The sequence below is a fragment of the Carcharhinus amblyrhynchos genome, chromosome 4, assembly GCF_965287045.1.
Source record: "Carcharhinus amblyrhynchos chromosome 4, sCarAmb.v2.hapA, whole genome shotgun sequence".
Taxonomy (NCBI): Eukaryota; Metazoa; Chordata; class Chondrichthyes; order Carcharhiniformes; family Carcharhinidae; genus Carcharhinus; species Carcharhinus amblyrhynchos.
In genome coordinates, this window is record NC_137327.1 from 25,767,895 (window position 1) to 25,789,437 (window position 21,543).

Genomic DNA, 21,543 nt, shown 5'->3' on the forward strand with positions numbered 1-21,543 from the left:
TAAGAATGTACAATAAATGCTGGCCTAGCCAGTGACTTCCATGTCCTGTAAATAAGGAAAAAAAGTAGGAACAGTGAGCACTGATCATTAGAGGGTGTGATGTGGGGATTACTGATGCCAAAGAGCAATGTAAAACCTGATCACTGGAAGAAAAAGTACCAGGAAAACCAATGGGATTAAGGGCTGATGAGTTCTCTGGACCTGATGCCCTGCATCGTGGGGTCTTAAAGGAAGTGACCACTGCAACAGTGGATAGTTGTAATATTCCAAAATTTCCTAGATTCTGGAAAGATCCCAACAGTTTGGAAACCTGCAAATGTAACACTAGTCAAGGAAGGAAGAGGCATTGCTGAAATGCTAGAATTAATTATTAAGGAAGTAGTGGACCTTTAGAATTAGCATAGTTTTGTGAAAGGGAAAAACCGTGTGTAAAATATATTCATTCTTTCAGTAAATGTAGTGTTTTTGGATTTCCAAAACAGTTATTGGCTCATTGTGTTGGGAGTAATATTGTAGCATTGATAGAGGCTTGGCTGGCTAACATGAAATAGTTGGGATAATTGTTATTTTTCAGGAAAAATAGAGTGCTGTGGACATCAGTACTGGGCCTCAACTATTTACAATCTTATGGGTTTGCAATCTGACTTGGATGAAGGGACTGAGTGTCTTATAGCCAAATTTGTTGGTGATGCAAAAGGAGGGAAGCAATTTGGGAGGAGAATGCAGCTTGGCAAAGGGAGCTAGAATGGCTAAATGAATCAGCAAAAATTGGTAGATGGAGAATATAATGGAAAATGTGAGGTTGTTCACGTTGGCGGGAAGAATAAAAAGCGAAATGTTTGAGTGGAGACTGTAGAATATTACAATGCAAGATGGACCTGAATCACAGCAAGTTGGCGTGCATGTACAGTAAGTAATTGGGAAGGGAATATTGGCTTTTGTTGGAAGTGTATAAAATGAAAGTCTTGCTACAACCATGCAATGCATTGGTGAGACTGCATCTGGAGTACTGTACCATTTTGATCCCTTTAGTTTAAGGATGCACTTGAACTGGAAGCTGTTGAGGGAAGGTTCCCTTGACTGATTCTTTGGATGAAGGCTGCCTTATGTGGAAAGATTGAGCAGGTTGGGGCTATATTCATTGAAGTTTTGAAGAATGAGAAGCGATTTATTAAAACGTATAAAATCATGCTGGTGCTTGATGGCAGATGTTTTTGTTTACAAGGGCATCTAGAACTTGGGGCTGTGTTCCAATAAGAAGTCTCCCATTTAAGATGGAGTTGAAGAATTTCTGAGGATCATTAGCTTTTGGAAACAGGTGAAAGATTGATGGGCTGAATGGCCACCTCTGATTTTTTTTAAAATCTTGGTTAACAAGTATATTAACTGCAATACCATATTTGTTGCAAAGGAATCCTTCATTTTGCTAAATTTTAAAGTTTTAAACATGTTCAGGTATCAACACATATAAAAATTGCCATCAGTGCATAGGTGGGAGCACGATCACTTTATGATTAACCACATATGGTAAAGCCAACTTGTAATAATTGGTCAATGCTCTTGATTTTTGTGTGGGTTACCATTCTCTTTTGGAAGTTTTGAAAACAATCCAAAGACTCTTCCCATACAGTTTGAACTTTAAACTTCTCCAGAGTCATTCTGTTGAATTATTCTGACAATAATCTTTAAAATATTGGTTGAAGCTTAACCAGCAACTGGTATTAGGTTCCAAATTTTAAATTCTGTATGAAACGTGTCCATTGTTACATAACTTCAAAATGTGGAAAATTTTTGACCCATAACATTGGAGTTCAACGTTGTTGATATATTCATTGAAAGGCAACTCTTGTGGTTAAAGTAGCTGATCCTGATGCATTCTGGTACAAAAATCTCTGGTCCTGTTTAGAATACAAATATTCATCCACTCAATGGATGGAAGAATTTCAACAGAAAATATTGAACACTTTCCCAGGCTTACATAACTAGGAATCTCTAATCCTTAGGGTGTAGACTGACCTTGTAATGAGTGAACTCCTGAATAAAAGTTAGAATTTTAGTCTTTGAAATCCCCAAATGCAAGATTTTTGTTTCTCCACAGATTGTCCATGCCTTAGTAGAAATTAACATTTAGAAAAGAAATAAATACAAAGAGTGCAAGAAATGGGATTAGAGCATATCACTGCAGTTGAGAGGATTGGCTTATGAGGAGAGACGGAGTAGACTGAAACTATACTCCTTGGAATTCAGAAGACTTGGGGAGTGGGAATCTTATAGAAAATTATGCTGGGAGTTGATAACATAGAAGCAGAGAGATTGTTTCCAATGGTGAGTGAAACTACAACTAGGGGCCAAAGCCTCAAAAAATAAGAGGGAACAGGCCTAGGACTGAGTTGAGGAGGAACTTCCCAAAGCATTGTGAATCTGTGGAATTTCCTGCCTAGTGAAGCAATTGAGGCTACCTCGTTGAATGTTTTGAAGGCAAATATTTTTGAACAGTAAAGGAATTGAGAGTTATGGTGAGTGGGTAAGTAAGTGGAGTTGAGTCCATGAAAAGACCAGCCGTGATCTTATTGAATGGTGGAGCTGGCTCAAAGAACCAGATGGCCTGCTCTGCTCCTAGTTCTTATGTTCTAGCAACAGCAGAGCTAGAACATTACAGCACAGTACAGGCGCTTCAGCCCTCAATGTTGTGCTGAGCTATGTCCAATTCCAAGATCAAACTATCCCCTCCCTATAATTCTGGAGTGCTCCATGTGCCTATCCAATAACCGTATGAAAGTTCCTAAAGTGTCCGACTCCACTATCACAGCAGGCAGTCTATTCCACATCCCAACCACTCTAAGTAAAGAATCTACCTCGGACATCCCTCCAATATCTCCCACCATGAACCTTATAGTTATGCCCCCTAATAACAGCTACATCCACCCGAGGAAATAGTCTCTGCACGTCCACGCTGTCAATCACTCTCATCATCTTATAAACCTCTGTTAAGTCGCCTCTCATCCTCCTCCGCTCTAAAGAGAAAAGCCGAGGGGAAAAAAAATGAGAAAAGCTGTAATCAATCAAATGACAGCCTGTACTGCAGACTTCCATTTCAAGGTTATTTAACAATACTACATACTTGAGCATAAAGTAAGCCATCCATCACCTTTTCTGTGTGTGCTCACAAATGGGTAGGAGTTTCCATGAGGAAATTACCTCTTAAACCAAAAACTCCTTCGTGCTCACTGCTGTGTATTAGTATGCTAATATTTAATGATTATCAGCAAGTCATTTAATGTTGATCCTCTTACTGACTAGTGAATTATAAAGGATTTTCAAATTTCTAATGACTGACTGGCAGGATCATGTGACCAGGTTTCACGTTTTGGGATTTTTAGTTTGATAAACAACCTAAAAGTAACATTGCTTAACACTCAATAGGGAACCTATACTTAAAAGTACAGAAAAATTCCCCCATTTAGTTTTTAAAATGATCCTCTCCACTATTGCACTTTACTCTTGTCCCTTAAGTGGACATCATCATTCTCCAGGAACCAGTTTAAAACTATTCTTAACTCCCAATGGCTTGCTTCCTTTTCTGTTTTCCAGTTCACTAATTTATAATCCGGAAACTGACTTTCACAATGAGCGTTACCTTGGTGATCCCTCCCACCAGCTGAAGGTAGGCAACTTGTCCAGCCTTGTTTAAATCCTCACAAACTTGATGTCACCTGTCCAAGCTCAAACTCCTGCACGCATTATGGTCACCTCTATGTCTGCTTTCTCTCTTTCAGATTTTTGCAGACTCACCTATCTGTGATGTTCAGCGATATCTTAGGACAATTGTAAGCCGATGAGCCACTACTACAATGGCTTGCTATGGACTTTTGTCCCCTCAGAGCCCATCTTCGTGGCAGTGTGAATCACATGGGGCCTTTGTCTACATAGAAATGCTAACTAGCTATCCTTTCAACTCTGGGTTCCCAAACAGGGTTCCATGGTGGCACAGTGGTTTGCACTGTTGCCTCACAGCACCAGGGACCCAGGGTTGATTCTGGTCTCAGGTCACTGTCTGTGCAGAATTTGCATATTCTCTCCATGTCTGCGTGGGTTTCTTCTGGATGCTCCAGTTTCCTCCCACAGCCCAAAGATGTGTGGGTTAGGTTGATCAGCCATGCTAAGTTGCTCCTTAGTGTCTCAGGATGCATAGGCTAGATAGATTAGTGGGTGAATATGTGAGATTACAGTGATAGAGCCTAGGTGAAATATCTCACACCTCCTTCCCAGTAAGACAAACTGACTGCCACCCCCGCACCCCCCGCCCCCCCCACTTGAACAAACAAATTATTCAAGCTTTTCCCCAGGCAAATTTCAGAATAGGTCACACAACCTCCTTCTTCCATTTTACACTATATTATATTGATAGTCCCAAAACACAACAATCTTACAAACTTCTTATTTATAATGAATGGCAATTGGTGAATATCACGAGAAGAAAGGAACAAAAGTAGATTGATTGATCCCTCAAGTCTGTCCATTATTCAATAAAATCATGGCTGATCTGATCTGATACTGGCTTTTGTGCTGGTTCCCCATAAACCTTAACGACCTTCTAATATCAAAAATATGTGGGGTGCTAAGTTCTCCCATCAGTTAAAGTGGAAAATACTGCATTGTTTCACCGTAAATACATACAAATAGGTTTGTCAGAAATATTCAGTAAGACAGTTAAACTTTTTAAATGAAATTTTCTCTGTAAATTTCTGTTGGAGTTGGTCTTTAACTCATGATTCAGACGGAATAATATTATTCTTTTTACTTTCCAACCCTGTATTGGCATCTGTAGACTTAAGGAAATCATTTCATCAGTTCTGTCTTCCCACATATTTAATCTTCAACTGACAAGTTATAATTGAGATTGAGATTGATGGACAGTTTCCCTTCAGGGAATTCCCAAACCATCATTAGGACAGATTGCTTTTTTATTGTTGTGCCATATAAAATCATAGGACGTTACAGCAGAGAAGGAGTTTCTTGCAAAGAGCAATCCCTTTAGTCCACTCCACTGTTCTTTCCTCCATGCACTATTCTTCCAAATATTTAACTGCTGTATAAAAGAGAATTCTGTACAGAAACTGTAAATGAAAGTGTTGATGTAGGCAACATAGATTCCATAACATTAAAATTATTGTAACAACTTTAATCAGGCAATTGAGGTGGGCTGGTTAGAATATGAACTCCCTGATTAAGGGCCAAATTGATGGGCCAATTAGAGAACCTCTTGCTTTGTACTTAACCAGGCGTGTCAGTTCCTCTGGGACTCCTAGTGTAGACTCCTCACTGATAACACTCTGTATGCTGCTGTCAGACTTGTAAATAAAGGAATTTTGATGAAGGGTCTTCTGCCTCTGAGAACTTATTACAATTATACCCTAGTCCTGGATTATGTTCAAATCTTCCATTATATAAACATATTTTTAAAATAACCCTTTATGATGCTAAATTAGATGCCTCGTGGAATCGTTGGGGTAGAGAGCAATACTAGTGACAGTGAAGACAATCTTTTTTTTGTTTATTTATTAGTGTCACAAGTAGGCTTACCTTAACACTGCAATGAAGTTACTGTGAAAATTCCTTAGTTGCCACACTCCAGTGCCTATTCAGATACACATACATACATACAGGGAGAATTTAGCACGGCCAATGCACCTAACCAGCACGTCTTTCAGACGGTGGGAAGAAACTGCAGCACCTAGAGGAAACCTGTACAGACCCAGGGAGAACGTGCAAACTCCACACAGACAGTGACCCCAAATCGGAAATCGAACATGGGTCCTTGGCGCTGTGAGGCAGCAACGCTAATCATTGTGCCAGCCCAGGGAAATGCAGCAAATTATCAAACGTCAAAGTTACAAGGGCGTAACATTTTTCTCAGGTATTTAATATTGGTAAGGTTAAATTCCAAAGTTGAGGGGAGAGACAGCTATGGTTAAATAGCTAACAAAATAAATAATTTGTAAATGGGCTGAAATGTTGTAATCATAAACATTTTTGAGTTTATTTATATTTCATTATTATTCCAGTTAATTATTGGAAAGACAGAGGCTGTTGTATTCAGTCCCCACTCTATTCCATAGCTACTGACATTACCCCTTTCCGTGAGAATAGATATTCCAAACCCTGCATTTCTTTTTGTGCCATATAGAATCATAGAACATTACAGCAGAGAAGGAGGTTCCCATTGAGTCCCTTGCAAAGAGCAAACCCAATATTCCACTCCGTTGTTCTTTCCTCCTTGTACCCTTCTTCCAAGTATTATATTGTGTAGGGATCGAGAATTTCTGAGGTCTGAGACCTGAGACCAAAGCAGTCTGTTCACAACCTTGCTGTCATATTTTACTCCAGAATTAAATTCTGACCATACATTTGCACCATTAGAAAGACCATCTGTGTCCGCCTCCAAAACTCAGCTGTTGCTTAAACATTAATTCAGGTTACTACTAGACTTGACCATTTCTACTAACTTCTGGCTAGTCTCTCGCATTCTACCCTCTGCAAACTTGAGGTCAGTAAGAAGTCTGACAATACCAGGTTAAAGTCCAACAGGTTTATTTGGTAGTAAATGCCACTAGCTTTCAGGGTTTGCCCCTTTGTCAGGTGAGTGGGAGTTCTGATCACAAACAGAGCATATAAAGGCACATACAGTTTACAGAGTACTGATTGGAATGTGAGTCTTTACAGCTAATCAAATCTTAAAGGTGCAGACAATGTGAGTGGAGATAGCATTAAGCATAAGTTAAAGAGATGTGTATTGTCTCCAGACAGGACAGTAAGTGAGATCTCTTCCTGTTGGTGAGCACATCAGTGGTCACGGGCATTCAGCCTCTAATCTTCAGGTAAATGTTCTCCAAGGCGGCCTTCATGATATACTACAGCGCAGAGTCGCTGAGCAGAAACTGATAACCAAGTTCCGCACACATGAGGATGGCCTCAACCGGAATCTTGGGTTCATGTCACACTATTTGTAACCTCCATGACTTGCCTGGGCTTGTAACATTTCACTTACTGTCCTGTCTGGAGACAATACACATCTCTTTAACCTATGCTTAATGCTATCTCCACTCACATTGTCTGCACCTTTAAAACTTGATTAGCTGTAAAGACTCGCATTGTTATCCGTATTCTGTAAACTATGTGTGCTTTTATATGCTCTGTTTGTGATCAGAATTCCCAGTTACCTGATGAAGGTGCAAACCCCGAAAGCTAGTGGCATTTACTACCAAATAAACCAGTTGGACTTTAACCTAGTGTTGTGAGACTTCTTACTGTGTTTACCCCAGTCCAAAGCCAGCATCTCCACATCACAACTTGAGCTCATGCAGAACTCTGCTGTTCATGCCTTAACTCACACTGTCCAGTTCACCTTTTACATTGTGTACACTGAAACACATTGGCTCACAGTCAAGCAATGTCTTGGTTTTAAAATTCTTGTCCTTGTTTTCAAATCCCTCCATGGCCTCATTCCTTCCTGTCTCTATAATCTCCTCTTGTCTCCAATACTCTTCAAGGTATTTGCTCTCATCTAATTCTGGCCTCTTGAGCATCCTGATTTTAATCACTCCATCATTGTGGGCTGTTCCTTCAGACGCCTTGACCCTATGCCCCAAAATTCCCTTCTGCCTCCTCTCCGCCTCCCCACTGCACTTTCCTTCTTTAGAACACTCCTTAAAAGCTACCTCTCTGACCCAGCGTTTGGTAATCTGGCTTTAAAATATCTATTTGAAGGAAAATGTGTGTTGTCCTGGTTTCCTGGTCTACATTCCTCTCTCGTCCAACACCAGAATCTGATAGCTCATTGCTGTTTGGGCTGCTAAATTTACCAACTCTTTAACAGTGATGGCCATTCAAGAGTAGTCCATTAGTTCTAGAATCAGAGAATCCCTACAGTGCAGAAGAAGTGATCTGACAGACTATTTTACCCAGACATCTCCTTCCCCCATCTCTGTAACCTCACTCATTAACCATGGTTAATCCATATCTTGGGACACTAAGGGAGCAATTTAGCATGGCCAATCCACCTAACCTACACAGATTTGGACTGTGCGGGGAAACCGGAGCACCAGGAGGAAACCCACACAGACATGGAGAGAATGTACAAACTCCACACAGATAGTTACCCAAGGTCAGAATTGAATCCAGGTCCCTGGCACTATGGGGTAGCAGTGCTATCCTCTGTGCCACCGTGCTGCCCTTCTGGAGTACTTTGGATCATGCTGTAGATATATTAAGGTGCAGTATATTACTAATTGTACACACAAGTCATGACACCATTTTAAACTGAAAAGAACATAAGCTCACACTTTTCAAATTATTTTCTTCCTGAGTTATTTGATGTGGAGCATTTAAAGAACAGTGGGTAATTTGGATCACTCTTTCAAAGGCCTCACACATGTAAAATGGGCTGAATGGTTGCTTTCTATGCTGTACATTTCAATTCTTCTCTGTTCAAACCTGTTTCCCCTGTATGATGCAGGAATTTTAAGTTTTTTTATTGATCTAAGGAATCAGCTAAATGAAAATGTGCGAATTTCATGGAGGTTACATTGAACACTGCCAAAGATAAGTCTTCAGAAAGAAAATGAAGAGTTGTAAAGACTTTCAACGTATGACATAGCTCTGATGTATTGTCAGTGGGACTAAATGTCCTGCTTTGCCAAAGGAGTTTCTGAGTGTAACATCTCTCTCAGGGTAAAAAGATCATAGATCAGACGTGTTTTATTCATTAAGATCCGAAGGATACATTTCACCTTTCATAAAATAACCAAGTGTCATAATCGCAGACAGAAGATGGCACTATTGAGTTTTCTAGCATATTTGGATTTTTCAGTTGAAGCATTTCTTTCACGTTCAAACAATAAAACAATTTGAAACTCATGTTATTGTGTGGTGTGAGTGGGATGTTGAAAACCTTCCTGAGCCAAACACATCAGCACCACACTGTTTATGTCAGTGTGTTTCTACTTCAGCTGACCATTCTAATAAAGCCTGTAGTGCTGGAAATTATATTTATCTGTATAATTAATACATTTAATATAACAAATGATTACATGCTGACAGACTCACTGAGCCACTGAAACATCAGAGAGTGGAGGAAAACTCACTTTCAGGTAAGGCCAAAAGCCAAAGTGTTGAAATCAAGAATCGATCTTGAAATGCATGAAATGTTGCACAATTTAGTAATTCATATCTTCTGGGAGACCTGGTACATAGAAATTATTGATTAATTGAAGGAGTGTGCAAGGAAGACAAGCAGCAATGCTTGACTGAAGAGTTGTATGGAAAGACGGACAGATAAGGTGTCATCAGAGTCAATACAACTTGTAGTGCGTCCTTTGGAGTTTCCAGGAGGTGTAACTTTAACATTCTGACAGGTTTTGTGTGGTTAGATTAGAACTAAATGGTTAGATTAAAACTAATCAGGAAGGTAGTCATCGAGTATAATGACATTAAAGGCTTAATTCGATTAAGGTTTTGTGGTTTTAACTATCCATTTAATCTATCTGCATAATGAAATGACTTATGTCTTGTATATGGATCAAAGATAGTCATTGGGCATTGAGAAATGTCTTGTAAAGCAGGCTGATTGATGTTTTTAATAAATGACCTGTTTCAGAATCAATACCATTGTCTCAAACTATTTTCTCACCATTTTTAAAATCTCGCTACACATTTCCCATCCACCAAGAAGCAACAATTCATGAATTACCACAATATGAAGATGAACAGTTTAATTGTTAATGCGATTTGTACTTTAGTTGGTTTTCACTAGTTACATTTTAAAGAGATTTTTTAAAAAATCTTTTCAAATGCAGTTTGCAACATATCAATCAAAGTTGTCAGTCCTAGATGGTTTCCCTGATTGCTGCAGTTGTGTGTGTTCAGAAATTAATCGTTGAAGGTTATTCAAAGTCTAAGTCAGTCCCTATTGAGATGTTAATGTATGTAAATTTGCAAACTCAAGGAAACAATAGAATTCATTACTTCTAAAACTGACCACCATGATCACCTTGAAGAGAAGACAGTTAATATCTTGCGTTTGATAAGTGTGACGATAATATTTTTCCAGCACTCCGATTACTGGTAATTTTCCATTAAGTATTGGCATTCAAAATTTAGCCTCCAATCTGATTCAGTTTCTGTATTTAATTCCAAATTCATGCAGTGGGCAGTGACAGAACTTGACCAACAAATAAACATTGTGTCAAAATCCTTATGCACCAAGAAAGGTAGAAAATAAGTTGTCAGAAGGAGCTTAAGAGTGTATAAAGGGATTATTGATGGGTTAAAGAAGTGGGAAAAGTTTGGCAGATTTAGTAAAATGTGGGAAAACTTGTCTACTTTGGCAGGAAGAATAGTTCCTAATATATGAGAATTTGGTGAGACAGAGGATGTCTGGTACACAAATCACAAAAACTTAGTGTGCAAGTGCAGCAAGCAGTTACAGTAAGTGATGCAGAAGGCAAATGGAATGTTGCCATTTATTGTAAAGGAAATGGAATATAAAAGTGGAGAAGTTCTACTGTTGTTGTACAGATTCTTGGTAAGTACTGTGGAATACTTCACTTAGAACCATAGAATCTCTACAGTGCAGAATGAAGCCATTTGGCTCATCGAGTTTGCACCAACTCTCCAAAAGGACATCTTAGTGCATTTACCACAGATAATCTACCTAACCAGCACGTCCTTCAGACTATGGGAGCCCCTGAAGGAAACCCATGCAGACATGGGAAAAACATGCAAATTCCACACAGAGAGTCACCCAAGGTCCCTAACGCTATGAGGTAGCTATGAGGATCTCTAACGTTGAACCCAGGTCCCTAACGCTATGAGGTAGCAATGCTAACCTGACTCTATGAGGTAGCTATGAGGGTCCCTAACGTTGAACCCAGGTCCCTAACGCTATGAGGTAGCAATGCTAACCACTGTGCCACCATGCTGTCCTAATGCAATGTGCATAGTTTCAATCTACTTATTTGAAAAAGCATGTAATTGCTTATGAAGCAATTCAGAGAAGGTTTATGTGACTCATTCCTGGGCTGAGGATTGAACAGGTTGGGCATATACCCATTGGAGTTTAGAAGAATGAGAGGTGATCTGACAGAGAAACATAGAAATTTGGCCATTCGAGCATCTGAGCCAGCTTCACCAATCATTATGATCATGACTGATCCTCCAACTCAGTAACCTGTTCCTGCCTCCCCCCCATATTCTTTGATTCCATTAGCCCCAACGCTATGTCTAGCTACTTAATGAAAATATACAATGTTTTGGCCTCAACTGCTTTCTGTGGCAGTGAATTCCACAGCCTCATCATTCTTTGGGTGAAGAAATGTCTCCTCATCCTAGTCCTAAATGGTTCACACTGTATTATTAGACTATGAATCTTGGTTCTGGACTCCCCCAACATTGGGAACATCCTGTCTGGTCCTGTTAGAATTTTACAGATTTCTATGAGATTCCCCCCTCATTCTTTGAAACGCCAGCAAATATAATCCTAATCAACTCAGTCCCTCCTTTTATCTCAGTCCCATCACCAGGAATCAGACTGTTAAATCTTCACTGAACTCCTTCTATGCAAGAACATCCTTCCTCAGAGAAGGAGATCAAAACTGCACACAGTAGGGGGGATTCTCCCAAAAGTGCTGAATTGATGGGAAAACTGTTCTAGATCATGACAGTTTTGTCAGTTCAGCTTCTCACTCAAATCTCCCCACTCTGTGCACAACAGAGGTCCCAATCGTGAATATCATTAAAAACACGGAGGGGGGGGGCGGGTGGAGACTATTTGCGCCGGAGTCTGACAGTTCTGGAACCCTGTGCATGAGCAGTGACCCTGATCTGTCAGTCTCCCTGTTTGCTGGCCAGCTCAATTGCTGCCCAGCCTGGGACTTCTGCAGTGCTGCCCCTCCCATGGCCTGATCGCAGCTCCCACAATAATTCCCAGCCCTGTCACCCCCTTTCTGGAGCGCCCCAATGTCCAGCCCACACCCCCCCCAACAGCAGTGCCAATACCCTCACCCTCCTCATCCTGGAAGACCCTCCCCCACTGACTCCCCCAGGATCAGACTCTCCCAGGGAGGCAGGGCCCCCCCGGCACACCATACCCCCTCTTGCGCCCCACCCTCACCCAACCCACCCCAATCACTGCCCTCCCTCCGTCCCAGATCGATCACAATGCAGGGTGGCAGAGGGACCTCCCTGCCCTCACTGATCACCCCTAGGCTCTGCCCACAGTAGGCTCCACCCTCTTGGCAGTGCCCAATGCCCAATGGGCAGTGCCAAGGTACCTCCCGGGCATGGGCATTTTGCCCCTTAGGCAGTGTCAGGTGACACAGGCTGGCACTGCCAGGGTGCCCATGCCCAGGGTGCCCCCCCCCGCCGCCCAGCCCCTGGGGGCTCTGATTGCCTCCCCTTCATTCTGGCGGGTTCTTCTGCTAGTTCCCCAAATGCGGGGAGCTACTCTAAACCCAGCCAGAATAAAGTACTCCTGGCAGGTAGGAGATTCAATAAGGCCTGGCAAGTTCCCAATAATGAAATGTAAAACATGTTTAAAATACATTAAAAAAAGATTCAAATGACTTATCTGTCTTCCTGCTGATTTCTAGTATGGTCTGGTCTGCGACTGTTCTCCAGTTCTGGGAGATGCGCACATGTTCACTGTGCACGCGCAAATCCCAGAACAAGGCCAACAGTGTGTATTTCCCATTGTGACCCACACGAAAAGTTGTGGGTCACAGTGGGAGAATCTCTGCCCGTATTCCAGGTGTGGCCTCACCAACGCCCTGTATAAATGCAGCAAATCCTCCTGCTATGAATGCCAACATACTATTTGCCATCTTTACTGCCTGCTGCACCTGCGTACCTACTGGTGTACAAGGTCACCCAAGTCTCTTTGCACATCTCCCTCTCTGAACCTATAGCCATTCAGATAATAGTCTGCTTTCTTATTTTTGCTACCAAAGTGGATGACCTCACATCTATCCACATTGTACAGCATCTGCCATGCATTTACCCCCTCACTCTGCTTGTCCAAATCACACTAAAACACCTCTACATCCTCCCCACAGCTTACCCTCCCACCCAGCTTTGTATCATCTGCAAATTTAGAGATATTACATTTAGTTCCCTAATATAAATTATTAATATATAATGTGAATATCTGGGGTCCTGGCACTAATCTCTGTGGTACCCCACTAGTCACTGTCTGTCATTTGGAAAAATGACCTATTTATTGCAACTCTTTGTTTCTGTCTGCCAACCAATTTTTTAATCTATTTCCATGCACTAGAACTAGGGGACGCAGTTTAAGAATAAAACGGAGATAAGAAGAATGTTTTTCTCTCAGGAGGTGGAGGCTGGTTGATCGAATTTACCCAAGGCTGAGTAAGATAGGCAAGGGAGTGGACGGTTATGAGGGAAAAAACAGGCAAGTGCAGTTAAGATACTATCAAATCTGCCATAGTCTCATCGAATGGTGGAACAGGTTCTGAGTGCTTCAGTGATGTTCCTACATTCCTCAGACAACAGCCTGCAGACTCTAGAACTGGTGAGGACACAAATTCCATTTCTGCCTAGGCGAACCTGGAATATGGACTTGCACCCAACTCAGATAAGATTCTCTCTGTAAGTCGGGCTTATATTGATTGACTGTCATTTATTCATGTTTGGGATGAAACACAGAGAATTGGGGCACGATTGGTGGTCACTGGTGCTTAAGAATGTAAGAATGGGGTCATTGCTGGTCCTGTGATATGCTATTCCATTCAGGCATCCATCAGGAAGACTCGGTCAGTTTATGAAAACTGCCTTTTTGAGTTGCGCTTCAGTTAGAAGTGTTGGAAGGAAGCCTGAATCATCGCAATTATCACAAAAACAACAAATCATTTTTTTCAATCTTCTCTGAGCGGTGATGTTGGTTTTCCACCCACTCTTTTACTAATAATAAATTTATAGCATAATTGCAAGACAGGCGATATTGTGGAAGTGTTTATTTTTTCTAAAGATGAGGGGAAAAAAGAATAGAAAGGCATGAAACTTTAACAAGTCTTAGGCATATTTAATGTTCGTGATCTCACGCAATCGATTCCAATCCACTTCATGTGTGCTTTGCTCAAAAGCATGTCCTTGTTTCATTGTCTGCTGACACCTCATCCAGATTTGTTTTCTTGACATTTTTTATCAGTTTGCCATTGCCTTCCACTCTCAGGGGCAGGGTTTATTTATTACTGTCACAAGTAGTCTTACATTCACACTGCAATGAAGTTACTATGGAAATCCCCCAGTTGCCACACTCCAGCAACTGTTCGGTTACACTGAGGGAGAATTTAGCATGGCCAATGTACCTAACCAGCACGTCTTTCAGACTGTGGGAGGAAATCAGATCACCTGAAAGAAATCCACACAGACATGAGGAGAATGTGCAGACTTCGCACTGACAGTGACCCAAGCCGGGAATCGAACCCAGGTCCCTGCGCTGTGAGGCAGCAATGCTAACCACTTCTGGAGGTAGATCCTAAATCTACCACAATTAGAACGGGAGTTGAATCACATTCTGGCCATTGAGCCAGATGGACTACTTGCTCCCTGTGGCTCCTCCACCCCCAATCTCCCCATCCATCAATTTCCATCATCCTATTATAGCACGACAGCCCTGAATCAGGGGTTTGAAACTAGATTCTAGATTTTCTAAGCTAACTATTCAATAGGACTAGGGGGCACAGCCTCAAGATAAAGGGGGGGCGGTTTAGAACGGAGTTGAGGAGGAACTTCTTCACTCAAAGGGTGGTGAATCTCTGGAATTCTCTGCCCGTTGAAGTGGTGGAGGCTGCCTCACTAAATATTTTTAAGACGCGGGTTGATGGGTTTTTGATAAGAGAGGGGATTAAGGGTTATGGGGAGAGGGCGGGAAAGTGGAACTGAGCCACGACAGATCAGCCATGATCTTATTGAATGACAGGGCAGGCTCAAAGGGCTAGATGGCCTACTCCTGCTCCTATTTCTTTTGTTCTTATGGCTGATCTGTCGTGGCTCAGTTCCACATTCCCGCCCTCTCCCCATAACCCTTAATCCCCTCGCTTATCAAAAACCCATCAACCCGCGTCTTAAAAATATTTAGCGAGGTAGCCTCCACCACTTCAACGGGCAGAGAATTCCAGAGATTCACCACCCTTTGAGTGAAGAAGTTCCTCCTCAACTCCGTTCTAAACCGCCCCCCCTTTATCTTGAGGCTGTGCCCCCTAGTCCTACTGTCCTTTCTGAGCAGGAAGAGTCTCTCCACCTCTATCCTATCCATCCCATTCATCATCTTATACGTCTCAATGAGATCTCCCCTCATTCTTCTAAACTCTAACGAGTACAAGCCTAGTTTATTCAGCCTCTCCTCATAGCTCAACCCCCTCAACTCCGGTATCAGCCTAGTAAACCTCCTCTGCACTCCCTCCAAGGCCAAAATAGCCTTGTGTAAGTACGGCGCCCAAAACTGCACACAGTACTCCAGCTGCGGCCTCACCAATGCCCTATACAGCCGCAGCAAGACTTCCCTACTTTTATCTTCAATCCCCCTCGCGATGAAGGCCAGCATCCCATTCGCCTTCCTGACCACCTGCTGCACCTGCAAGCTGGGTTTTTGCGACTCATGCACAAGGACCCCGAGGTCCCTCTGCACCGTCACCTGCTGCAGTTTTTCTCCACATAAGTAATAATCCTTCCTACCATTATTCCTACCAAAGTGGACCACCTCGCACTTGCCAACATTAAGTTCCATTTGCCATTTCCTGGCCCATTCGCCCAGCCTATCTAGATCCTTCTGTAGACTCTCACCACCCTCCGTACAATTTGCCTTTCCACCAATTTTGGTGTCATCAGCAAATTTTGACACCATACACTCGGTTCCCTCCTCCAGATCATCTATATAAATGGTAAATAGCTGAGGCCCCAGCACCGACCCCTGGGGCACTCCACTAGTCACCATCCGCCAATCCGAATAGCACCCATTGACCCCCACTCTCTGCCTCCTATTTGACAACCAGTCCTCTATCCACACTAACACCCTACCCCCAACTCCATGCCCCCTGACCTTCTGCAATAACCTCTTGTGAGGTACCTTGTCAAACGCCTTCTGAAAATCAAGAAAGACCACATCCACCGGCTCTCCTCTATCCACCGCCCTAGACACATCCTCATAGAACTCCAGTAAATTTGTCAGACACGACTTCCCTTTAACGAAACCGTGCTGCTTCTGCTCTATCAAGCAGTTCCCCTCAAGATGCCTCGCTATTTCCTCCTTGATGACGGATTCTAACATTTTACCTACAACAGACGTTAAACTAACAGGCCTATAATTCCCCGCCTTTTGCCTGGCACCCTTCTTAAACAACGGCGTAACATTAGCCGTTTTCCAATCTTCTGGCACTTCCCCGGAATCCAACGACGTCTGGAAAATAACCACCAAGGCATCCACTATCACCTCCGCCATTTCTTTCAGGACCCTCGGATGCATTCCATCTGGTCCTGGGGACTTGTCCACAATCAGCCCCTCCGGTCAGTCGAGCACCACCTCTCTAGTAACAGTAATGTCATTAAAACCCTCCAGTCCTACCACCTTTCCATCTCTAACATCCGGCAAATTATTCACGTCCTCCTCCGTGAAGACCGAAACAAAAAAGTTATTCAAGACCTCAGCCATTTCCCCATCCCCTACCACTAAGTCCCCCCTCTCATCCTCTAAGGGTCCAACGTTCACCCTAGCCAGCCTCTTCCTTTTCATATATTTATAAAAACTCTTGCTATCCTTTTTTATATTAAGCGCTAGCCCAGCTTCATAGTTTCTCCTACCCTTCTTTATCAACTTCTTTGTCAATCTTTGTTGACATTTAAACCTCTCCCAATCCTCTTCTCGCCCACTACTCTTTGCTACTCTAAACGCCTCCGCTTTTAATTTAACACTTTCCTTCACCTCCTTCGTTATCCACGGCTTATTACCTCTCCTCCTACGGTCCTTTTTGACCATCGGAATAAATTTCTGCTGAGCACCAAGAAAGATCTCCTTAAAGATCCTCCACTGCTCCTCAGCAGATCTACCTTCCAACGCGCTCCCCCAGTCTACATTCGCCAATTCTTCTCTCATCCTTCCATACTCCTCTCTGTTCAAACAAAGGACGCGTGTCCGGGAACCCACTTTCTCCTCCTCCATCTGCACCAGAAACTCCACCATACAATGATCACTCTCCCCAAGAGGATCCTTCACCGCAAGTTCCCTAATTCTACCCGCCTCATTACATAGCACCAGATCCAAGATAGCTCGCTCCCTCGTCGGCTCCAACACACACTGTTCCAGGAAACTATCCCAGCAGCATTCCAAGCACCGGCACATTCAGGATGGGCTGTTTGCTAGCACCTAATCGACTCTGTTTCTCCTGAATCCAAACCCAGGTCCCTATTGTTTGAGAAGTCCATTCCTCAGTTATGGACCACCACAACATCACAGTCACAGCAAAACAACCATTTCATATTACCATTATATAATCGATTCACCCATTGTCCATGCTGTTTGTCTCGTCTGCTTTTGCTTGGCGGCGCAGTTCTCCCATGCAAGGTAACCCCAGTGGCTACAGCAGGAGTGTTGGGAGGTTGAGTTGTTTAGTGAAGGAGACTGTGCATGGATTGCAGAATGCCCTCAAGCGACTCTGTGACCAGAAGGCCCAACTTCAGACTGCAGCTAAATTAAAGGTTCTGGAAATCTGAAATAAAAACACAGCATGTCGGAAAACCTCAGCAGGTCTAGGAGCAACTGTAGAGCGAGAAAGAAAGAATTAAGATTTGGCATCCATATGAGGCTTCGTCAGAGGAGTACTGGAGAAGGAGGATCCACAGATGTTGCCAGACCTGTAGAGCTTTTCCGACATGTTGAATTTTTATTTCATACTGCGCCATCTTTGAGAGCAGCCTGGCTGTGTGGCTGGTAGGCAGCAGCAGGGACAGTGGCAGACTGGCAGTGATGGGAGTATATTCAGTGTTCAGAGAGCCACTGCCTCTCTCCCACATCAGTGCCTTAGCAATTCCAGTAATATCTCGAGGCACAGATTGCTGGACCTGCTGTCAGAACCTGCAAGTTGGCAGCATCTAAACTGGCATCACTGTGAACATGGGGCTCACTGCCTCAATCTGAGCTTCCAGCGCAGTGCTCAGACGTTGTGTGGCTTCACTTTTGTCCTACAAAGGAAGCTGAGGCACTGGCCATCAGACATTGTATCAGGGTTGGGTTTCCAAGTGTTCTCAATGGCGTTGGGAACCAGTTCCATGCTGGAATGGAAAAGCTCACATGAAGTCCAAGTGGTTGGAGCCAGGTTCTTTCATGCTCCTTAGACTGATAGCAAGTTCTCTGACAGGCCTGTCAACGCACACTAAACATTTCCATGTGAATGTTCATCCACATGTATATCCCCCATTGAACCACTGTGTATATTCCACTGGGGAACTCTTCTGTTACTTTGCCTTCCAGAGAACTGACACAGTCATTCTCCCTTGCCAGGCTGTACCAGGCATGAGTGCCAATGTGTTTTTCTCCCTTTGTCCTCTGAGCCGTCAGCTTCCCACATCACTGTCTGGTCAAACAGTAGTTTCTTGGCTATCTGAAAGCAATGAAGGCACGAAGGCAGGGTGAGAGATTCACAGTTACATCATCTGCAGCTTTAACATTACAGCAGATTGTAGGCTGAAAGTCAACTGAGCTGTGAGACAGTGGATCAGGCAGGAACATACCATCTTCCACCCTGCTGCTGGCCATGGCTTATAGTGCTGGCCTCTGTTTTTACTGTGTTTACGCCAGTCCAACGCCGGCATTCCCACATCATGACTCTCTGTCTCCTCCATAGCCACTGGCTATCTCCTGCCAGTTAGCAGCTGCTGGTGCTTATAATGGAACATCTTATCTGTGTGAAAAAAAAGGAAGCTTCTCAGTGAGTGCAGAGCATTGAATTTGGTTGTGAGTCTGCCACAGTTGAATAGTTGACAATGTGTATTCAAGCTGAAATATGAGGGAAGGCTATGAACATGAGATATAAAATTTATTTGACAGATTGTAGCTAAGGAGGTGATGGGGCTGTGGTGCATTGAGCAGTGTGCCAGGCTAGTGGTGTGGTTCATGGGAGGTGGCATGAATGCCACTGACCTTGACCATTTGTTTGAGGTCATTGAGTTTCTTTTGGCACCGCATCCAGGCGTTAGACTGCTGGTTTTGATCACCACAATATATCTACTCTTACTGACATCCCCCTGAAGGAAGATCTTTCTCTCCCTGTGCATCTTCAGTGCTGAGTCTGGGATGTACTCTGTGGCCTTTTGCACCATCTCTGTACATTCATGCAACACTTCAATATTTCTGTAATCATTTCTGGGCTGCTGATGCTGCTTAGAATACACTTCACCCTCAAGAGGCACAGTCTGACTTTAAATAGTGCAGGTTAACTTCCATTCACACAGAAGCAAAAAATATCGTGCATGTGGGAAATCTGAGTTAAAATGATAGAAATACTTAGCAAGTCAGACAGCAGCAAGGGGAGGAGAAACAGACAATCAGAACGAGATGTCACCAACCGGAAAAGTTGAATTAATTTTCTCTTCTCACAGTAGTTTTAAGTAATTTGAGCCTGGCCCGAACATGGCAAGCCATTCAGCAGTGCATTCAGTGCTGAGCTGTGTGTCACGGTCATTATAATTAGCTTGAGCTTTGCAGGTTGCCTACATAACTGTGATCAGAGACAAGGTACTGGTGCACCATGATGTACCATGACCCCCGCTCCACACTTACTGCCAAGCTTCCTTTTCTCTTGCATGACAATGGACCCGATTTTACCATTTTCATTCTAAATGTCAAATCTGGGTGTAATGCAGATTCGACTTAGAAATCTGCTTTCAGGCGACCCCATAGTCACTCAGCCATCTCCAGTCCCATTCGTGCTGTGGGCGGGGCTTATCATGGCCAAAACGATCAGAGCTCTGAACTGCGCATGTGCAGTTGGAAAAGAATTTGAAGAAGTGCGCCTGTGTCAGATTGCTCCTGGGCAGCAGAAAACGGAGGAAACAGCTCGGGTGACAAGTGGGAGAGATGGCCCCTACTCCTGCTATCCACAGGCATCGCTGTCCTCCTTATCCACCGCCCCCCCCAACTACCCACACACATCACTGTCCCCCTTATCCACCCCCCCCCCACAACTACCCACACACATCACTGTCCCCCTTATGTATCCCCCCACTACCCACACACATCACTGTCCCCCTTATCCACCCCCCCAACTACCCACACACATCACTGTCCCCCTTATCCACCCCCCCAACTACCCACACATGTCACTGTCCCCCTTATGTATCCCCCCACTACCCACACACATCACTGTCCCCCTTATCCACCCCCCCAACTACCCACACACATCACTGTCCCCCTTATCCACCCCCCCACTACCCACACACATCACTGTCCTCCTTATCCACCCCCCCCCCCAACTACCCACACACATCACTGTCCTCCTTATCCACCCCCCCCCCAACTACCCACACACATCACTGTTCCCCTTATCCACCCCCCCCACTACCCACACACATCACTGTCCTCCTTATCCACCCCCCCCACTACCCACACACATCACTGTCCCCCTTATCCACCCCCCCCACTACCCACACACATCACTGTCCCCCTTATCCACCCCCCCACTACCCACACACATCACTGTTCCCCTTATCCACCCCCCCCACTACCCACACACATCACTGTCCCCCTTATCCACCCCCCCACTACCCACACACATCACTGTTCCCCTTATCCACCCCCCCACTACCCACACACATCACTGTCCCCCTTATCCACTCCCCCACTACCCACACACGTCACTGTCCCCCTTATCCACCCCCCCCACTACCCACACACGTCACTGTCCCCCTTATCCACTCCCCCACTACCCACACACGTCACTGTCCCCCTTATCCACCCCCCCCACCTACACACATCACTGTCCCCCTTATCCACCCCCCCCACTACCCACACACGTCACTGTCCCCCTTATCCACCCCCCCACCTACACACATCACTGTCCCCCTTATCCACCTCCCCACTACCCACACACATCACTGTCCCCCTTATCCACCCCCCCCACTACCCACACACATTACTGTCCCCCTTATCCACCCCCCCCACTACCCACACACATCACTGTCCCCCTTATCCACCCCCCCCACTACCCACACACATTACTGTCCCCCTTATCCACCCCCCCCACTACCCACACACATCACTGTCCCCCTTATCCACCCCCCCACCTACACACATCACTGTTCCCCTTATCCACTCCCCCACTACCCACACACATCACTGTCCCCCTTATCCACCCTCCCACTACCCACACACATCACTGTCCCCCTTATCCACCCCCCCACTACCCACACACATCACTGTCCCCCTTATCCACCCCCCCCACTACCCACACACATCACTGTCCCCCTTATCCACCC